This window comes from Bufo gargarizans, chromosome 3 (genome assembly GCF_014858855.1).
Source record: "Bufo gargarizans isolate SCDJY-AF-19 chromosome 3, ASM1485885v1, whole genome shotgun sequence".
NCBI classification, from domain to species: domain Eukaryota; kingdom Metazoa; phylum Chordata; class Amphibia; order Anura; family Bufonidae; genus Bufo; species Bufo gargarizans.
This window is the reverse complement of record NC_058082.1, coordinates 40,388,354-40,400,406: the sequence shown is the minus strand read 5'-3', so window position 1 is coordinate 40,400,406 and position 12,053 is coordinate 40,388,354.

Below are 12,053 nucleotides of genomic sequence, written 5' to 3'. Positions count from 1 at the left end.
TTTTTCTTCAGAAAATTTGCTGCTGATGGGCAATCCTTTTAATTATGATTGGCCAGGTACTTCATACCATAATTTGCGCAACTTGGAGATGATACTGCTCCAAACAAGTGTACTTTCATTCTGTGTTCTGCTAGCTCTGTATCTGTATCTCCATCCTCCCACGATAGAAACCTCAGGAAGTCTCTATATTCATTCTTCACATGAAACTGGTGGAACATCTTTTCAATGTCACGTATGCTACGGGATACTTTCTGAATCTACAGAGTACTCCAGGCAGAGTGTTTGTAAGATCTGGTCCTTTTAGTAGATCGTTCAATCCAACATCATTGTACTTTGAGCAATCAAATACTACTCTAATCTTATCTGTTTTCTTTGAGTGGTAAACACCTTGATGTTGGATGTAGCACACTTCTCCTTCTTTAGGTTTATTAACTTTCTCTGCATGTCCTTCTTGGAGGATGCCTTCCATGAATTTCAAATAATTATTCTTCAGTTTGAGATCTCTTCCCATCTTTTTCTTCAAACATTTCAATTTTGCTAGGGCAAGATTTCTGTTATTTGGCAGACGAGGTCGTTCTCTAAAAGGTAAGGGCATTTCAAGATGACCTTGTTGATTCTGCTGAATATTTTCTTCTAGAGTGTGTACAAACTTTATGTCTTCTTGGGATACACTCTTTTCTTTAGAACTTATGTCTGCAAAGTCGGATTCAATGATCTTGATTACTTTCACTGGACTTACAGTTGGTAACTCTTGGACAGATATTCGATGACACAATCCTGTCACCTGTCTTGAGTTTGCGATCTGCTGTTTTCCTCCAACAACACCCCATCTTAAATCAGCTTGAACAGCATAAGGTTCACCCTTTCCTCCTGTGATTACCTTTCGTGGTACCAAGGCTTTGGGACAATCGTAGCCTATCAACAGTCCAACACCAAACTCCTTCAGCGGGGACATTTCATGAGATATGACAGAGAGGTGCTCCCATTCATTGGTAGGTATGCGATCTCGATCTAGAGGTATATCGTCTTTTGTATAAGCTGGAGGTAGATCTAAAGTGCAGTTTGAATGAAGTCCTCTAACGCTCAGTCCTTTGACCCTTTGACTGTTCACTAATGTATCTCTCCCTGTCATTCTGGTAAGTTTGAGCTTCACTGGTTCTGTAGCCACTTGTAATTTCTTGCAGATTTCTTGATCAATAAAGGTGACGTCACTCTGGGCATCCAGTAGCGCATAGGCGTATACCTTCTTGTTCCTCCTTTTAGGATTTGAAATGCACACTGGTACAACCATTGATTTGCCATTGCTTTCTCCTTCCCTTACTCTGCAAGAGAATACTGATACTTTCTTTCCTTCCTCAGTATCTTTAGGTATTGAGGATTTATCTTTCTTTCGGACGTTCTTCGTGTAGTGGTGTAGGATGGCATCCTTTGCAAACGCTGCATGTTGCCTTTTTCTTACACTCCTTAGTAACATGGCCTTTTCTTAGGTATCCGAAACATAGTTGGTTTATCCAGCACAAGTTTTTTCTTTTCTTCTGGGGACTTTGCCTTCAATTGTTGGCACTTATGTATGGAGTGGTTCTCTCCACAGAACATACACTTGAAGGTAGTCTGAAGATTTGTCGGTTCTGTCTCTCTACTGATCCCAGTAGTGACTTTGGACTTGCTCTCGTAGGTATCTGGACCTTTAGCTGCTGCGTTGGTTGAAAAGCTAGTTGCTCTTGCACGTCTTATCTCTCTTGCAGGCCTTTCTTCTAAGGATTTTAAGACGCAAAATGATGTTACTGGGTTACATGCTATCCGTGTTTCCTTATTGACGAACTCAGAGAACTCTAAAACTTGGGAAGTTCTTACCTAGATCTAACTGTTTAGTCACATAGCGATTCCATCTAGAAGCCACATGTTCAGGTCGCTTAGTTAGCATCCTGTGGTTTTCTAGATGATTGTTTAATACTTCCAGTCCTTGAACATGTGGGATGGCATTGCTGCATGCTTGCAGGAAGTCACCATACTTTTGGAGTCTAAAGTGTTCTTTAGGACCTATTTTAGGCCAGTTATTCAGTTTCTCTCTAAAGGTTCTTTGTACTAAGAAAGGATGACCATATCTTGCATTCAATTTTTACCAAGCTTGTTTGTAGGCTTCTTCGTCTTTTCTATAGAAGTTACCTTCAAGAACTTCCTTGGCTTCCCCACCAACATATCTCTGAAGGTAGAATAACTTATCAACTGGACTGAAGCAATGATTCTCAATGATCATTTCAAAACTTGCCTTCCATTCTATGAACTTCAGTACGTCCCCTGAAAATACAGTAGGTTCCGGAACGGTAAGGCTAGCTAGGACTGTTCTCTGTGGTCTTGCTGGGACAATGGTTGTAACATTCTTCTGAGCATTGCCATGACATCTAGGAATAGAATCACCCGGTTCTATTTTCTCACTTAGTTCTGAATTAGGTGAGTCCTTTTCTTCATCTTTTCCGGTAGAGATAGAGGGTAAATTCACACACCTTTTTCCTAACACTGGACTAGGCCGCTCTTTGTTTTTATGAGCAGGGATGGAAGGATAATTACTTATTTCTTCACTACATGCTGGAGATTTCCTTCCATTCTCCTGGGCATATTTGTCCACTTAGCACAGATTTGAACCTATGACTACTCTGACTCATATCCTCCTCATGAGTCTGGCTTCTATGATCTTAACTTCTTTCTGCCTTTCCAGACTTTTCAATTCAGCTTCCATTTGTTGGCGCTGTGCCTCCATTTCAGCTTTCATTTGATGGCTCTGTTGCTCCATTTCAGCTTCCATCTCATGGTGTTGTGCATCCATTTTAGCTTCGATCTGATGGCGTTGTGCATCCTTTTCAGCTTGCTTTTCAGCCATCAGTTGACGCCGCGCCTCGATGGCAGCTTCCATCTCAATTTCAGCTTTCTTGACAGCAAGTTGTTCAGCTAATTCCTTTCTTTTGGCTTAAGTATTTGAGGACTCTGATATGTGGGTGGCACATCTGCTAGCGAAGGAAGTGGAAGTCACACTTGAGATTGTGGTTCCCCCTAAGGACCTAGCATAGTCTCTCATAAAAAGCTCATTAATTCTACTTCTTGCTTTAACTTCATCATAGTTTGCTCCAGATGATAGTTCTCTCACAAGCTTTACTAAATCTTTAGTGACCACAGTACATGTGTCCATGTTACTTACAATATCCTGGGAAGGTGTTGTAAGTGACCGCAGGTTGACATATGCTGCCATAAGTTCTGATTCAGATTCCTCTACCGTCTCTACCATATCACTCAAGTTCCTTTTTATACTTTCTTTCTTTAGCTTTCTACGAATGTCTTTAATGTATGATTTCCATTTCTCATACATTCTGGCAAACTTTTTTCCTTTTAATGCTGCTTCTTGCTCCACATTTTTGGGGTCTGTTTTCTGGCACGTGATGAACATCTTAGTTTATCTGCTTGGGCTATATTTGTTTGAGGCAAGACTAATGCTGCAAAAGAATCTTCTACCTCAGACAGGTTCTCTTGCTCTTCAACTTCTACTCTATCTATCTTTGTATCCTCTAACAGTGGCATGGTAATACTAGGCTCAGACATTTTACTTTAAATGCTATAACAATCAATGCAAATATTAAGTCCTTTCACTTTAAATGCAATATAGACAAATGCAGAAATAAATGACTTTCCCTTAAAATGTAACAACGATATGTGCAAGCAATAAATGACTTTCACTTTAAATGCAATAGAGTCCGTGTAATACAAACTGTCCTTTGTTTTACTTTAAAGTCTTTATCTGATCACAATAATGTCTCCTTATGCCAAAGCCTATCAGCAATGATAAGTAATAAAGGAAAGCTCTGACCTTATTCTGAAGAGCAGGATACTGCGATCTAAAGGTTGCTGGAACAAATGTCTGTCTTAAAGGAGACTTGTCTTTTCTTGATGTGATGCAGTGTTCTGCGCTGACTTGCGATGCTCTGTGTAGACTTGCAATGCTCTGCGCTGAGTTGCGATGCTCTGTGCAGACTTGCGATGTTTTGTGATGACTTGTGATGATCTGTGATGATTTCCGATGCACTGGCTGGGATACGATGCTGCAGGCTTTGTGGCTAGTGGCGGGAAACTAGCTGACTGCAGTATGTGGTCTCTCCATGGATAGCGGTGCAGACCCTCTAGCTCTGGACTTTGGTGTCACAGTCGTTACCTCTGGCTGTGATCTTTTTTCTATGCTCTCGCTGCAGCTCCGTTCCTGTGTTGTTTGTGGTTCTTTATGGGTTAACTCCCCTGTGTGCCTATTAGGAGTTAATCCTCTCTGTCTGCTCCATGGGTGTGGCCTCTCTGCTACACTCACGGAATCTGTATATTTGGCTGAGTTTCCCTTAGATCTGGGTCAGCTCTTCTAGTATGTGTTTGTCCTGTCCTTCTCTTAGTTTGTATTTTGTCTCCCATGCTGCCGACCCATGGCATCCGTGTTTGTCTGTGTTCTGTGAGTTTGCCTTCTTGTTCATTGTCGTCCTTTCTCCTGTGTTTCTGTTTTCGGGGTCGCCAGTTATGTTTGAGTTTCCCTGTGTTTATTATTATGTCTTTATGCCCCTGCCCTTATTTGTCTTGCCTATCTTGTATTGTGCCTGTCTTCCCCTATTTCATATTCGTTCCTCCGTATGGAGGGTTCTGTCTCTGCTTTAGGGGATATTCTGTTCAGCAAGCCCTTACTGCACCTTTCTTTGCAGCAGAGTGCCATGGGCAAGGCCATGCAGTTTACTACTCGTGGAGCTAGTCCTTCTCTGCTCATTGTCACTCCTGTTTCCTTGCTATGTACTTCTGCTTGTGTTATTAGTTGCCCTGTTTGTATTTGCCTGTCTATGTTATGTTTGCCTATGTACCGCCGGTACCTTCTGGTACCTGTTGTCCGTTCGTTCTTGCTGTCACTGTCTAGTTCACGCTCTGGAGTGGACCCTGGCAACTTCCTGCTGCAAAGTCTAATCCTACCATCTGGGGCTCTAGAGAATACCAGCAGTTGCTTAGTCATGCCCCTCTGGAGTATTACTAGACAGTGGCGCAGTGAGGGTTTTCTCCCACTGTGCTGACGGTACATAGAGCTCATGTTATGTCTGTGCTGCCTTTTGTTTGTGCAATAAACTCTTGTGTTGTCTGTACCTGATTTCCGTTTGTTTATTGCCTGACGACGCAGAGGTCTGTCGCTGGATCTCTAACTCGTGACATTTGGCCTCCCACCATGCGTCTCTTTCTCTCTCTAGGGATCGCAGGAGGGTTGGTGCTCTTTCTCTGACTATTTTGCCTTTGCCATTCTGCCACTTTAAGTGTCGGCTGCAGTTTGATTAATGCATGCGTTCTATGGCCTTTTTGGTAGCTCCACTGAGATGTCTTTGCTTGCTCACTCAGGGAACAGTTGCTGCGCAGTGGTATATGCTGACACTCCGATGCTCTAATGCGTTCTTTACTGTGCAAGTTGAGGAGCGCTATTACTTTGCCCTCTGATGGTAATAGTTCCACTGTGGCAGGCGCAGCACTATGAGGTGCCTTTTGCGCTGTGGCATTAGAAGAATTTTGATATCTCTGACTTTTAGTCTAACCAGACTGTCTGTTACTCTGTAATTCCTCTAGCGCCGTTCTATGGAAACAGTAGGTTTAAAGAGCACACCAAATGCTTCAAATAACTTCTTTATTAACTTCAACATTTCTTCATATATAACACTGCCGCCTCTGCAGCAGATAGTCCATGTACAAAACACGTGCTGAATAAAGTATCATAAAATGGCGGTATGCATAAGATGGTGGTTCAACTGTTCAATTTTGTCATTCAACATAAAATGGTGGATATATTTCTCTCTTCAGTATCTGTACTCTCACTTTAAGCACTTTATGATCTGTCTGAGAGGTATAGCTGATGTCTAACTAATAGTTCACTTGCAGTATGCAGTTAGCAGTGAATATTTGCAGATTGGTTGAGTATGATCTGGTATGGTTGTAATTGGTGGAACTGTAAGTAAACACATATACAGTGGCGGAAATAATTATTTGACCCCTCACTGATTTTGTAAGTTTGTCCAATGACAAAGAAATGAAAAGTCTCAGAACAGTATCATTTCAATGGTAGGTTTATTGTAACAGTGGCAGATAGCACATCAAAAGGAAAATCGAAAAAATAACTTTAAATAAAAGATAGCAACTGATTTGCATTTCATTGAGTGAAATAAGTATTTGAACCCCTACCAACCATTAAGAGTTCTGGCTCCCACAGAGTGGTTAGACACTTCTACTCAATTAGTCACCCTCATTAAGGACACCTGTCTTAACTAGTCACCTGTATAAAAGACACCTGTCCACAGAATCAATCAATCAAGCAGACTCCAAACTCTCCAACATGGGAAAGACCAAAGAGCTGTCCAAGGATGTCAGAGACAAAATTGTAGACCTGCACAAGGCTGGAATGGGCTACAAAACCATTAGCAAGAAGCTGGGAGAGAAGGTGACAACTGTTGGTGCGATTGTTCGAAAATGGAAGGAGCACAAAATGACCATCAATCGACCTCGCTCTGGGGCTCCACGCAAGATCTCACCTCGTGGGGTGTCAATGGTTCTGAGAAAGGTGAAAAAGCATCCTAGAACTACACGGGAGGAGTTAGTTAATGACCTCAAATTAGCAGGGACCACAGTCACCAAGAAAACCATTGGAAACACATTACACCGCAATGGATTAAAATCCTGCAGGGCTCGCAAGGTCCCCCTGCTCAGGAAGGCACATGTGCAGGCCCGTCTGAAGTTTGCCAATGAACACCTGAATGATTCAGAGAGTGACTGGGAGAAGGTGCTGTGGTCTGATGAGACCAAAATAGAGCTCTTTGGCATTAACTCAACTCGCTGTGTTTGGAGGAAGAAAAATGCTGCCTTTGACCCCCAAAACACCGTCCCCACCGTCAAGCATGGGGGTGGAAACATTTTGCTTTGGGGGTGTTTTTCTGCTAAGGGCACAGGACAACTTATTCGCATAAACGGGAAAATGGACGGAGCCATGTATCGTGAAATCCTGAGCGACAACCTCCTTCCCTCTGCCAGGAAACTGAAAATGGGTCGTGGATGGGTGTTCCAGCACGACAATGACCCAAAACATACAGCAAAGGCAACAAAGGAGTGGCTCAAGAAGAAGCACATTAAGGTCATGGAGTGGCCTAGTCAGTCTCCGGACCTTAATCCAATCGAAAACCTATGGAGGGAGCTCAAGCTCAGAGTTGCACAGAGACAGCCTCGAAACCTTAGGGATTTAGAGATGATCTGCAAAGAGGAGTGGACCAACATTCCTCCTAAAATGTGTGCAAACTTGGTCATCAATTACAAGAAACGTTTGACCTCTGTGCTTGCAAACAAGGGTTTTTCCACCAAGTATTAAGTCTTTTTTTGTTAGAGGGTTCAAATACTTATTTCACTCAATGAAATGCAAATCAGTTGCTATCTTTTATTTAAAGTTATTTTTTCGATTTTCCTTTTGATGTGCTATCTGCCACTGTTACAATAAACCTACCATTGAAATGATACTGTTCTGAGACTTTTCATTTCTTTGTCATTGGACAAACTTACAAAATCAGTGAGGGGTCAAATAATTATTTCCTCCACTGTATATCTAGTTCAGTATACAGTTCTAAACACAAAACTAACAATATGAACATTATATAACTGTTTTAAATACCTATATTGGCCTCTTGTTCCCATAAAACTCAGCTCTCAGTGGAGTGAATGTCTCTTTAGCTCCTGTCTCTGGTAAATAATGATTCTAGCAGCAGGAGCTGGGGGAATTCCCAGACAGGCCTTCTGTGAGTCTGGCTGTAATTGGTGAAAACTCTTGCTGTGTGAGAAGCTGGCTGTGATTGGTCTAGACTTCTGCCCAGTAACAACAGATTAACACTATGCTTTCTATTGTTTTTGCGGTGTCACTGAGCTTACCTTACACTATAAAATTAATCCTCAAGGAAAACCTGGCAGGTTGCAGCAGTTGCAAAATGGCAGAAGTGGCATGATGTAGGCAGCAGCAGCCTTACAGAACATGATGGTTGGCAGGTTGCAGCAGTTGCATAATGGCAGAAGTGGCATGATGTAGGCAGCAGAAGCCTTACAGAAAATGATGGTTGGCAGGCTGCAGCAGTGGCATCATAGAGGGAGGCAGGCAGACAGCAACAGTGGCAAGATGGGGCACCACAGCAAGACCAGATCTATTCATTGGCCTCATTCAGAGGATTGTGAAAATCCTCCTGAATCCAGGCTCAGTTCATTTTGTTCATGGTGATGGATCATGTGACGGACCATGTGATGAGCATAGTGACGTCCTCAAAGGTCCTATTCCTCACAGATAAAGACAGAAGAGATGCGGGCTGCGCGAACAAGTGGATTAAGAATGCTATTATTTTCCCTTATAACCATGTTATAAGGGAAAATAATACAATCTACACAACCTTGAACCCAAACCTGAACTTCTGTGAAGAAGTTCGGGTCTGGGTGCCACATTCAGTTTTTTATCACGCACGTGCAAAACCCATTGCACCCGCGCGATAAAAACTGAACAACGGAACGCAATCGCAGTCAAAACTGATTGCAATTGGGTACCTACTCGCGCGGGTTTGCCGCAACGCATCCGGACCTTATACAAACACGCTCCTGTGAAAGAGGCCTTAATCCTTAATTGTGTAATTGTGGTGAAATTACGGCTAATACTACAGATTTTGGGGTGTTCGCATTCTTTTATACATACCTGTAAGTAAATCCATTCATCCTTGCTTTTGGGGTGAATTTGCGGTCTGATACAACCAATTTTGGGTTGTTTATTTTATATATAAATTACTTCCAGTCATCCTTGCTTCTGGGGAAATTGCAGTATCTTTTAATGTACAGTATGTCGGACAGACAAGTGACAGACCCTTCTAAGGGAACGGGCAGTGGCCAACTGTTTCTGGAGCTGGCAGAAGTAGCAGCAGAAGAAGGATGGGGGGTGGCAGCAGCAGTCGCAGTGACAAGCGAGAGCTGCCAGTGTCATCTAGCGGTTGTGTTTTGACAAGCAATGCAGTGGGCCTTGAATGGTTGACTCAGTCTTCAACATCATCTCAAGTGACATCAGACACCCCCAGCCAGGAGTCGGTGGGTTCTTCTGACACGATGCTTAGTTGCCATGGCCCAGGAACAAGCTCTGTGCCCCCACCTGCCCTAAACCTGTCTCTTTCATTTTCTGTTCCTTCTGCTCGAGAAGTATTGTATGCCGAAGGCTCAGCTCCGCTTTTCAGCGAGGACGAGTCTATTGACAGTCAGGAGCTACTGCCCAGCCAAGATCTGGAGGAGAGATCCGCTGCTTCCTCCAGTAGGCTGGCAAGTAGTGATGAGTCGTGTGGAGCAGGCATGTGGCCCTGTGACTGGTAAGGGGGACATCAGTGATATGCAGACAATAGTGGATTATGATATAGCCAATCGCATGTGGAAGCCAGGTAAAGATGGGGCTTCATCATCATCAGGGGATGAAGGTGCCTACTTGCTCGTGAGGCAATGTATATTGACCAGAAGTTGGGCCAGTCTTTGAGCCTGTTGATGTCTGGTACAGTTGACAGAGCGCCAACATGTGAAGCTGTAACTATGGTAAAGGACAATATCTGTCCTTTATGGCCCACTGGGTAAATTGTGGTTCCTGCCCAGCCACCACAGCAACTTGGTTAGGTGACGGCACTGCCGCCTCCGCCTTCTCAAGCTGTGAGTCCAGTGCCAATGTCCTTCTCTGCCTCCTCATCCTCCACCTTGTCCTCAGTCTCCACTGCAGGCGCAATTTAGAGTGCTCCTCCAACATACCACACTGTTCTGCACGGGGTTTGCCTGGGCGAACTGAGTCACACCAGGGAGGAACTGCTCCATGTCCTTCAAGAGGAAATTGAATTCTGGCTGTCTTTTCGCTAACTGAAGATCGGAACCATGATCACCAACAACGAGTGTCGGCACTGCGTCAAGGAGGGCCAACCCATGCGCCCTGCATGGCGCACATCTTTAATCTGGTTTTAAAATAGTTCCTGAAGTCTTCCACCCAACGGCAAGACATCCTGAAAATGGCCAGGAAACTGTGCATGCACTTCAGCCACTCTTACCCTGCAAAACATGACCTCCTTGAGCTGCGAGGGCAGAATGGCGTTCCCCAACACCGCTTCATATGCGATGTATCCACATGTTGGAACTCCAGCCTCCATATGTTGGACTGACTATATGAGCAGAGGAAGGACATAAACGATTTCTTGATGATGCAGGCGGACAGGAGCACTCTATGTAACTTTGACGCTAGCCAGTGACAGCTCATGCATGACACCTGCCATTTGCTCAGGATCGTTGAGGAGGCCACTTTATTTGTCAGTCGCCAGGACTACGGGATAAACTACGTCATTCCACTCCATCATGTCCTGGAGTAGATGCTGCTAAATATGGCTGGCCAGGGGACAGGAAACATGGCGCCTACATCTCACGGCCGCCTGAGACCTGTGGGGGCTTAACTAGAGGAGGAGAAGATGAGGAAGAGGACATTCACGCACAAGCAATGTATAGAGAAATGGGTGGTTTTTATGCACAAATGACAGGAGAGGAGCAGGAGGAGCTGAAGGACGATGAGGAAGACCAGGCAGATGACCCCGACACACTGTGGCAGTATGCAGTGGAGTAGTGTTCCGCACGAATATTCGAATCGCGAATATTATTCAAGAATATCGTCACTTCGAGAATTCGCGAATATTTAGAACATAGTGTTATATTCGTAATTTCGAATATTGCATTTTTTTTTTATAAGTAACCTCCCTTCTTGCTTGTGGGCCACTGTTATGGGGGATCTGTGAATGACACTGTTATAGGGGATCTGTGGAGGAAACACTAATATAGGGATCTGTGGATGACACACTGTTATAGGGGATATGTAGTAGACACACTGTTATGGGGGATCTGTGGATGACACATTGTTATGGTGGATGTGTGAATGACACACTATTATGGGGGATCTGTGGATGAAACACTGTTATGGGGGATCTGTGGAGGACACACTATTATGGGGGATCTGTGGACGACACACTATTATGGGGGATCTGTGGAGGACACACTGTTATGGGGGATCTGTGGAGGACACAATGTTATGGGGGATCTGTGAAGGACACACTGTTATGGGGGATCTATGGATGACACACTGTTATGAGGGACCTGTGGAGGACACTGTTATGGGGATCTGTGAATGACACACTGTTATGAGGGACCTGTGGATGACACACTGTTATGGGGGATCTGTGGATGACACACTGTTATGGGGGATCTGTGGGTGACACTGTTAAGGGGGATCTGTGGATGACACACTGTTATGGGGGATCTGTGGATGACACTGTTATGGGGGATCTGTGGATGACACTGTTATGGGGGATCTGTGGATGACACACTGTTATGAGGGACCTGTGGATGACACACTGTTATGGGGGATCTGTGGGTGACACTGTTATGGGTGATCTGTGGATGACACACTGTTATGGGGGATATGTGGGTGACACTGTTATGGGGGATCTGTGAATGACACTGTTATGGGGGATCTGTGGAGGACACTGTTATGGGGATCTGTGGATGACACAATGTTATGGGGGATCTGTGAAGGACACACTGTTATGGGGGATCTGTGGATGACACACTGTTATGAGGGACCTGTGGAGGACACTGTTATGGGGATCTGTGAATGACACACTGTTATGAGGGACCTGTGGATGACACACTGTTATGGGGGATCTGTGGATGACACACTGTTATGGGGGATCTGTGGGTGACACTGTTATGGGGGATCTGTGGGTGACACTGTTATGGGGGATCTGTGGATGACACACTGTTATGGGGGATCTGTGGATGACACTGTTATGGGGGATCTGTGGATGACACTGTTATGGGGATCTGTGAATGACACACTGTTATGAGGGACCTGTGGATGACACACTGTTATGGGGGATCTGTGGATGACACACTGTTATGGGGGATCTGTGGGTGACACTGTTATGGGGGATCTGTGG